The sequence below is a fragment of the Ammodytes marinus genome, assembly GCF_949987685.1.
Source record: "Ammodytes marinus genome assembly, chromosome: 12".
Lineage (NCBI taxonomy): Eukaryota > Metazoa > Chordata > Actinopteri > Uranoscopiformes > Ammodytidae > Ammodytes > Ammodytes marinus.
Window position 1 is genome coordinate 29,654,224 of NC_137216.1, and position 10,590 is coordinate 29,664,813.

At 37.7% G+C, this 10,590-nt stretch overlaps 1 long non-coding RNA gene across 1 annotated transcript; it reads right to left on the bottom strand.

Annotated features, from left to right (window-relative positions):
* Positions 1 to 8,550: 8,550 nt before the first annotated feature.
* LOC307258238 lies at positions 8,551 to 9,501 on the bottom strand. The gene is made up of 3 exons (XR_013845120.1): positions 9,386 to 9,501; positions 8,759 to 8,926; positions 8,551 to 8,612 (listed from the first exon to the last, which is right to left on the bottom strand). It is a non-coding gene; the product is annotated as an uncharacterized lncRNA (long non-coding RNA).
* Between the last annotated feature and the right edge of the window lie 1,089 nt (positions 9,502 to 10,590).

The following is a 10,590-nucleotide window of genomic DNA, read 5'->3' on the forward strand; positions in this document are numbered from 1 at the left end:
AGTGTCTGGGGGTCAGAGCAAAGAACAATCAGAACCAGCAAGAACAGCCTGGGACTCAGAACACAGGACTAGACCCAGCTGTCCATCTTCCGTCTTTTCAGTGTACTTTTGTGTTGTTTAGTTGTTTAGTGTGTGGGAGGGCAACACACTCTCACACCGGAAACGTCACAGTGCGACTGTGGTCCACGTCACATTCCCGTCTGTCACTGACGTGAAAGTCACCTTTGTCCGTCGTCTGCTGACGCAGAGTGGGTTCAATTCACTACAATGTAATCCATACCCGGTGATGTTTGACGTTGTGAGCTTCTTTCCTATTGGATAGTTTTTATGAAGATTTTCTGTGAAAATGGCCGACATTTTTTTTTATTCTGGGTGGAAAATATGATTTTTTTAGTATAGTTACGCCATTAAAAGTGTTTGTGTAAACATTTTTAGCGAGAAATGTGCATTCCACTTTCATAATCTTTGCTCGGTGAAAGTGTAGGATGTTTGGTTTGATAGTTATGACGAAGAATATTTCGCTATGTAATAACATGGTTGCTATGATGGTTGCTATGGACGCTGAGATCAGCAGCTCGCATGCTGCTTGAATCATGGCGGACAACGCTTCTCCTCTCATCGTCACCAGCGCATTTCAACAGGGATATTTTTCATGACTTTCAATCTACCGGTAATGTATTTTAGTATATTGTGTCGTGCTAAAATGCACGTTATTCTTTTCTGTACTCCTGGAAGCAGAGAACAGCAGCTACATTGTTCTTTTCCTAGTTTGTATTAGTTCACAAACTATTATTTTTGATCAATTTGCCTAATTTAATTTTATAATGGCACCTTGTGAGTATTTATTGTGTTTTTGTGATCGTTGGTGGTCCTATTGTCTGATTGCATTTCGTTTTATAATCTGTTAAATGTTCATGATCTCTGATAATGATTTATTTTTATAACGTACCTTTGTAATATTAATAATCTATTTTTACCGTTTATTTTTCGCTATCCTACCACGAGCGGGGCTCCTATTAACTTAACGATCGCTCTCTATTCATCTGTAAATGTTATTTTTTATTTATTTTTGGTGAGAGCTGATTGAGAGCAGTAGAAGTACCGGTAGGGGGCGATAATTAAATGGCAATATCAAAAACTCCCCACAGGCTCCATGAAGAAGAAACCTGCAGTCAACCATGGCAGTCAACAGCAACAAAAACATTCCGGACTCCACCCATCCGGCGCTCTTCCTGTCCTCCTGTCCTAGACTCTCAGGTATGATTGATTAACGTGATAAAACATGTGCTGTAGCTTCGTTTTTAGGATATCTGTCATTTTCGGTAAATGTTATTTACGTTGACGGTATCTGACGGTAGGCAACCGAAAGTAACTATCAAAAGAATGTAACACTAACGAGTAGGCTATGCTATTTTAGCTTTAAAGCTAGCTGAAAGGCAAGGTAGCCTATTGAATTGATAATCAACCTATATCTGTAATTCAGAAAATATAAGTTAACCACTTACTTTGTCAGTCTGAACAAAATCTATCTTGCTCAGATTACTCCTTATTGAAAAATATTAAGCAAGTTAACACTGTGGATTGTTTGATAGTTAACTAGATTGTAGGCCAGTAGTTTAGCACACAGGTTATGGAGTAATGTAATGTTCTTCTTTCAGACAGACAGACAGAGATGCAGACAGTTCAGTAGATTCTGGCATCAAGGGTTCATGTCTATTACTTGGTCATCATGGAGCTTACAGCAGTCTGCAGCCCAAGGTGAGCTACTTCCTTACAGCTGCTTATTACCCTCCAGAGTGATTCCAGACATGTATTGTTAACACATGTTGTTGCTATAGTCTTGCTTGAGTTCAACATTCTTGTCCGTCATTTTGTTTGTCTATGTTTTTTAGGTGGAGAAATTGCAAGCCCTGGGATTGAGACCGTTTTTTTCCTGGCTAAATCTGAAAGAAATTCCAAAGGCTGGGTGTATGTTCTCTGTTGTCATTTTTCAGAGACATCATCAGCATTTCCTGAAAGAATGGAGGGCATATATGTTATTAACGGTAACATCTATTCATATTCATAAAAGGAATGTTAATAGTTGATGCCATGTCTCCATGTGTTTTTTTATTACACTAGCATTCATATGAATTTACTTATTTTTAAGTATGAGAAGCCCTCAGCACTATATTTGTTTCACTGTTAATGTTGAATAGAAAGTTTTAGAACATCAATGTACAATAATGCAAAATATTCTTAAGTTGTTATCTGCTGAAGTCAAGAAAGGGATTTTTTTTAACAAGAAAATCTTATATTGAGTATTGATTGCTTCCTATTTGGGTTAATGCTCTTTCAGCGTAAATATTAAACTTAATGTTGTTTATAACACTCAAAATGTTGTTCTTTTCCAATGGATGTTAAACTCCACATACTTTGCAGAACATGTACAGGAACCATCAGCCCCACATGTCCAGGTAGCCCTGCTGTTGCCTAATCAACCAGTACCTCAATTGGACAGCCAGCAGACCTGACCTACCGACCAAAAAGATCAGCCCTCTGACCTCCTGGCGGAATGATCCAATTCTCTAAAAGCACTTCCAGAATTCATCTGTCTTTCTTGAAGCAGGTATGCAAAAGTGATCTTTTATCTAGACTTCTGTAACTAAGTTTAACCCCCAATGAAATGTGCTTGATAAGTTGATCAAATGTAAACTAATTCAAAGCATGTTCATTCCTGTATTCAATCCATTTGGATTTGCAAAAGTGGTTATGTACTTTAATTATTTTTAATTGTCAACATATTTTGTCAAATGAAAAAGAGATACCCACATTTTTTACAAAGTAGTACAGAAAAGTACAGTTTGACAAACAAATGTTGTCAATAGCTGTTAGGTGTTTCACATAGATATATAAGGGCGCACTCACACTAGGCAAGTTTGCCTGTTCCGTGCTCCAGTACGATTGTCCCCACTCCCTCGCTGGCCCGTGGTCACACTGCTCCCAAAGGCCGCAGCCCGGGCACGATTGCTCTATCATACATACGTCATCACGTCGTAATACGATACATATGTCATCACCAAGCGTACTCGCTGCTGGAATTAGTAGAACAACAATCGAGAACAGCAGTAGTCGTGGATTGCCCCAAACACCTCCGAAATGTTGTGGGTCTTATCCAGCTGGGACCATTGCTGCGACTGAATACTGTCGCCGGCCCAATTTTCTAGCAAACTCTCCACTTCGCGATCGCACCGGAACCCACTCGTGAACGTCTTGCCGCCATTGTTTACAATTATTGTGGGGAAGAAGGGTCGCGCATGGACTACGTCATCCAGCTCAGGTTGCGTATCCGTGCGTGTGCACGACTGCACGTGTCATCTCATTAGCATCTGTACTTTGGCCACGGCACACCTATCCCATGTGTGCCGTGGCCAAGGGGCTGTTCCGTGCTGCAATACGGATGGCGTGGTCACACTAGCCAAACGTTCTAGACTTTAGTATGCAAATGAGCTCGGGCAATAATTTCATATTTTGTTATTACAGAAATGACATACTTAGAAACAGGCTTACCCTGCCTTCCGAATTGCATACTCTTTCTTTTCTCTATTTTAAATTCCACATCTGAAGATAAAAAAAAATAGTTGGGATACAGTAGGCACACTATTCGGACATACTTTTACTTATTTTAAATAACATATTTATAACATTGCAACTTGATCTTGCCTCTTGCTTTTAAATCCGTCGCATCCCTGTTTGTTATCATATGGAGGCTTAGTCGATGTGACTTCACTTCACGTGCGCACCGGATTATGGGTCAGAATCACCCAAATAGGATGCTGTTTTCAACACTAACAATCTTGGGTATTGCTTACTAACCTAAATCTGGCCACAAAAATCGGAACATCTTAAATATTTTTTCTACCATAGTAAATAGTATGGGTTTTGGAACGCAGGGTTAGTGTCAGCTTTTGAGCTCAATTGATTATATTTTCTCTCAAAGTGAAATGTCAACTTGACTTTACCTTTTTATATAATTCAATAGAAAGTCTAGCAAGTCAATGCTCACAAACAGCAAAGTTTCACAAAATTACAGATTGAGTACTTCTGATCATGGTAAAGTTCAAATTGCCCAAATTGTACAGTTTGATATATAATGATAACAGAAAAGGGTGATTTTTGTGAAAAAGGACCAATATGACAACACGGCATGAGAAAGTTGCCGGGACCATATGCCACTTTTTTGACTTAAAACAGGTAAGGGAATGTTAAGGCGGCTTAAAACGTCATAGCTCCACTTAATTGGTTCTCACCAGATGTGAGAATGATCCATTGATTGGTTAATCAACAGTTTGGGTTAATGTTTGGAGAAGAACCAAAATTCAGTGGCATAAGCCACGTGAGAACGTCAGTGCTTCCTGCAGTCAGATCACATTATTACTACGAACCGCACCAGTTTGTTTGGAACTTAATGTTTCAGGGTTTCAGTTACCACAGCAAAGGTGAAAAAAAACCTGAGTTTGTTTTAATCAAACAAAGCACGGCAGGTCTGAAAGGTACAGGTAAAATGCATTAAGATAACATCTTCATTTATATCTCCTTGTTTGTGTGTTGCAGTGGAAAAGAATGGCCGTTTGGAGTGGGTGGCAGATGGATGCTGAAGGCTCGAATTCATCTCAACGCCCCAGATTGGGATTGTTTTGATATTTATGTGTCCTTTCTGTATTTGTTGCTAGTATTTGAAAAGGAGAATTATCTAAGCCTTAACTTAATGTTATGCTTAGTTCATTCTTAACTAAGCATTAGTTAACAATGCCTAACCAAGCATAAACGTACCCACAATAACTAAATATTAACAGTTAGTTAATGCTTTATGAGGATGAACTAAATGTTAAATGTTATTATCATTAACTAAGCACTAATTAACAGTTAATTGATGTACCCTTATTGTAAAGTGTTACCGAAAAGGTCTGCTCTCATCTGTCTTTGCCAATGGCATTACAAAAATAAGAATGGTGTACAGGTTTTTAGCTACTGGAGCCTAAATGAAGAGCCATTTTACCATGTTCCTCCTCTGTGGAGGGCCGGCGTTAAGCCTCATATTTCTTTTTTTTCTGTCCTTTTGTCACAGTGGAAGTAAATACAATCATAATCTTGTGTATCTTTCCTGTAATTTGAAGTTTATTATATGGTACATTAGATTTTAGGCATGGTGTCTCTAGTTTGTCTGTAAGCTGCCGATACTTTGTTTTCATCTGAAAGGGGGAATGGAAGCTGTGATGACGAGGAGACGAGATGCCTCATGGATAGCACTTGTTATAATTGCATTAAGTCCTACTGTCTTTTCTTTTTGCATCAAAATTAAAGTTACAGCTTCACATGTTTGTTTAAAGATGTACTTTGTTTGAAAATATATTAAACACACATTTCCAAGTATTCTATTTCATTTTCTCAACATAAGAAACATGTATTTAGAGAGCAGTTAAGTCTCATAAGATCTCTTCCCTTGTGGTATTTTAGGGATTATACAAGAATTATTAAGCAAAATAATATATGGAATATGGTTGACTTGTAGAAGGTGTTTAAATCCAGTCTCTGTGGATTAAACATGTATAGTTATAGTACATATATAACTATGATATACAAAAAGACAATTGCTGTATTTAATTTAAAATAAGCAGACTGTAGGCTTCTTCAATAGAGTCGTCAATAGCCCTTAGTAAATCAGTAAATCACATAACGTCATGCATAGGCCTTTTACTTTGTGCTTGTACTTTTAAGGCTCATATCTTGGTTAATTAAAAATGTATTGTGTTGCTGCACACAGACATACAGGTGATACTCATAGTATTAGAATATCATGGAAAATTCATTGGAATTGAGACAAGAATTCATGCGAAAGGGGCCCAAACCAAGTACTTAGTACATATGTATGATTATACTTTATAGAGGGCCGACATTTCTGTATTTAAAATCTCTTTTTCATTGATTTCATGTAATATTAACATTTTCAGAGATTCTGAATTTGGGGTTTTCATAAGCTGTAAGCCATAATAATAACAATGATAAACAAATAAAGATCCCACTTTGCATGTAATCAGTCATAATATTTTTTTTCACCTTTTTCACACAATGACTAAATGGCTTTAAGTGAATGGGAACATATTGATATGAAACAGAATGTAGTTTACAGGTTAATTTGGGTCTAAACTGGTCCAAATTGAAAAGCATGACTGTGGATAAGGTAACCATCAATATCTTGAACACATTTAATAACTAAATACCCCTTAAATCTTTTTTGACTGATGCTATAGAGCTTGGCACAAACAGGGTGTCCACAAGTACATATAGAAGGGGCTTCGCATGAAGAGTGATGAAAATTAAAACTTTGTCGTAGGAAGACAATGAATACGTCATTGGAAAGGTCTTAATCAGGAGATTACAAATATGTCACTGTGAACATTGTGGGCGTAACCTACCCCTAGGGGTTGCCCTTTGAACCTTGAAACTGAAGCACGTTTGAAGGCTTACAGGGAAACAACCAAAAGTGATAGAGACATGAGATTAACTATTTTGGAAAGTTATTGACCTCCTTTATCATGACCTTAGTAAAAAATACACTGGGAGCCATTAAGTAGGGTCAAAACATGAGTTCACCCTCTTAACAATATCAAAAATTAAATCTGACCAAATATATGTGCTTAACACTACCAAATACATATAATATACTTGCAAGTTCCCTGGTCAAACGTTCATATAATAGGGAAAACACACTAGAACTACAACCAATATGGCACTGCAATCTACTGCGTATTGCATTTCCCTGTGTTTGTAGTTTTTTATTGTTCTTGCGGTTTAGGCTGAGGATTGTGACATTCTGTTTAGAAAACAACTTTCCGCCCATTTTTCAACTGAGAAAGTACTACTTAACACATTTGTTTACATTATGTGGCAACATATGTTGGTCACATATAAATATAGGCCTATACATTCATCAGTGCTATTTAGACGTTCTTCTAACTGCTGCTTGTAAAAAAAACTGTGGTGCGTTTAATGACAAAACGGATTAATCAACGTTCTTATGGTTTTGGTCTATATATGTGTAACTGTGATTTGTAATTTGATAACATATAATGTGGTTTCAGAAAATGAACGGTGCAGATCAGTGCAACTCAAATTTGGAAAAATGTTGGCAGTTGAAGCTGTAAACTAGCAGCAGAGCTAAAGAGTAAATGATGACCATTCAAGTTTATATCTAATGCTATTATATTACAAAAGAGTTCAGATTGAAGAGTCAATGTTATCCAAAACTATGTATTAATGTCCAACACAAAAGAGCAAGCTTTAATATATTTTAATATAAATGAGACAGCTGTGGTCTTTGTGGGATTCCATAGAATTATCATGAATAAAATGGATTAATTAGTATCAATAACATTATAGTTTTTTTTTACTTTAAGTATGATTCCGGAGATTAGATAGACCTTCATAGATTTAACAGTTAGTCTGCATTAAGCAAAGGTTAAATCGATTTTGCATTCAATATGATTCTCAGACAGATATAATAATGTCCATTTTTAATAATTATTCCCATCATCAACCATTCATGTGTCTAGCAGGATAATAACAATTATAATATATTTCATTTATATAGGTCATTTACAAGGGATCCACGGACGCATTTCAAAAACAGTCAAAACAACAAACAAATGAGGCAAATAAGGAAAGATGAGATGAGATTTAACTTTATTGTCATCACACATAAGAATCAGAATCAGAGAATCAGAATCTCTTTATTGTCATTGCACAAAGTGCAACAAAATTGTATAGAGAATTGGCATCTCACCAGAAGTGCAATAAGCAGAACGTGCAGGAATCTGCTAAATACAGTACATGTAATTACAAGATGTACAGATAATGACAAAAATGTGAATTATTGGGTATATATGGATGGCTGGATTAATGGGATACTATACATATAAATAAATGCTATAAATATAAGTATATTTTTAGGATTATAATATACAGATTAAGGTGAAGTGAGATACTAGATTACAGATATATAGAATATGGACAAATTGTACAGGTTGATAACTTTTTGCGGTGATATGAACCTACTATAATACACAAATACAGGTGGAAAAGAGATGTGTGTGTATGACCAGGAGGAGTAGTGGGGCGAGGATGGGTGTGAGTGAGGTGATGTGCAGCTGTTTTTCAGTCAGCTGGTTCTGGTCCAGGCATCTACCGAGGGCAGGAGGGCAAACAGTCTGTGGGCAGGGTGGGAGGAGTCTTTAAGGATGCTGTGAGCTAGCAGAAGACAGCGTTTCCTTTGGACGTCCTGAATGGCAGGAACTGAAAACCCTGTGATGCGCTTTAGCGCCTTACGGTCTGTGACCTTACCAGACTGTGACACTGCTGGTCAGGATGCTCTTGATCTCACAGTGGTAGAAGTTCATCAGTACAGCTGAAAACAGGTGGGGTCTCTTCAGTGTCCACAGGAAAAAGGTTGATGAGCCTTTTCCAGCAGACTGGAGGTGTTAGTGGACCAGGAGAGGTCCAAGATGATCTTGTGTACTATTGCTGGTGTTAAGGAGCCGGTTATTGTCAGCACACCTGCAGTCCCTCATCAGTTCCTAGGAGGAAATACAAAATGAAACAGGGAACAATTGGAACAGTCATTCTTGCCAGGTTAGAATCGGACCAAAGTAAGATCACTGACTTAAATTCCATCTCAAAATAGCATAAGAAGACCTCCATTGTGTGCTCACCATGTTCTTACCATAGTTCTTTCCTCCAGGCATTTCTACGATCAGCTTCCTGATGACATCAGCTAGCCTCTGAGATAGGTGCAGTGCTGTCTCATCTCCTTAAGGACCAAGAGCTTGTCTTCTTCAGCTGCTCTTTCAGCATAGAAGATTTTTCTTCTTAGTGAGGATGTTTGTGAATTCTGAAATCATACAAAGAGTTCTCATAATGGCCAACAGTAAATTGTAACCTGTACGCTGCAAGCAGAAGTCTTAACGGATTACATTTACTCATTATTGTAATTGAGTAGTTTTTTTAGTGTATTTACTTTTTGAGTAGTTTATACAATCTGCAATTTTACTTTGACCTTAGTATGTTTTGTTTGAAGTATAGTGGCAAACTGCCACTGTAGCGTTGCATACATGCCATTTTTATTTCCCCTTGTCTTTTTTGCACTACACAGGAGCTACTTTTACTTGAGTAGATTTGTAGACTGATAATTGAACTTGTACTTACAGTAAGTAAAATGTCATCATAGCTATTGTACTTTTACTTTATTAGAATGTTTTAGTACTCTTTACACCTCTCGCTGCAATACAAAATCAAGAACATATAAACTAATTTTCTGAATAAATGTAATCACTCAGATGTTTTTCTTTACCATTGCTGTACACTTCCCATGGCCATGTCCCACCACGGACAGTCGTCTTTCCACCATCATCTCCTCTATGCACTTCTTCTCTGGCACCTGCTGATTGTATCGCTTGACAGAGTTTTCTGTTCTTAGCCACCAGTTAGTCTCGCCGCATCTGTTCAAAAAAGACATAACACATGTTGTGTGAATGTATATATGTACAGTATATACACTCACCGGCCACTTTATTAGGTACACCTGTTCAGAGGCTTATAAAAACAAAAAGCTAATCAGCCAATCACATAGCAGCAATGTAATGCATTTAGGCATTTAGACGTGGTCAAGACAATGTACTGAAGTCAAACTGAGCATCAGAATGGAGAAGAAAGGGGGTTTAGGTGACTGTGAAGTTTGAACATGGCATGGTTGATGGTGCACGGCAGGATGGGGCCATGCTTTCATGTTGTTTATGCCAAACTCTGAACCTGCCATCTGAATGTCGCAACTTAAATCGAGACTCATCAGACCAGGCATGATTTTTCAATCTTCTATTGTCCAATATTGGTGATCCTGTGATAATTGTAGCCTAATTTTCTGGTTTTTAGCTGACAGGAGTGGCACCCGATGGGGTCTTCTGTTGCTGTAGCCCATCTGCTTCAAGGTTGGTCGTGTTTTGCGTTCAGAGATGGTATTCTGCATACCCTGCTTGTAACAAGTGGTTATTTGAGTTACTGTTGCCTTTCTATCATCTAGAACCAGTATGCCCATCCTCAACTGACCTCTGACTTCAACAAGGCATTTTACGTCCACACAAATGCCGCTCACTGCATATTTTTTTCTTTTTCAGACCATTCTCTGTAAACCCTAGAAATGGTTTGGAGTGAAAATCCCAGTAGATCAGCAGGCACCCTCAACATTGCCATGTTCAAAGTCCCTTAAAACCCCTTTCTTCCCCATTCTGTTGCTCAGTTTTAACTGCAATAAGTTGTCCCGTCCAGGTCTACATGCCTAAATGCATTGAGTTGCTGACATGTGATTGGCTGATTAGTTATATGTGTTAACAAGAAAATGAACTGCTGTACCTAATAAAGTGGCCGGTGAGTGTATATATTCATATATAGATTCTCACAAAATATTTCCATAACACACATTATATCCAGGTGTTTCACTTGTTAATGTGAGCACCATTTAAGACTAGTATTATTCTATCTGAAATAAATTATACAAATATC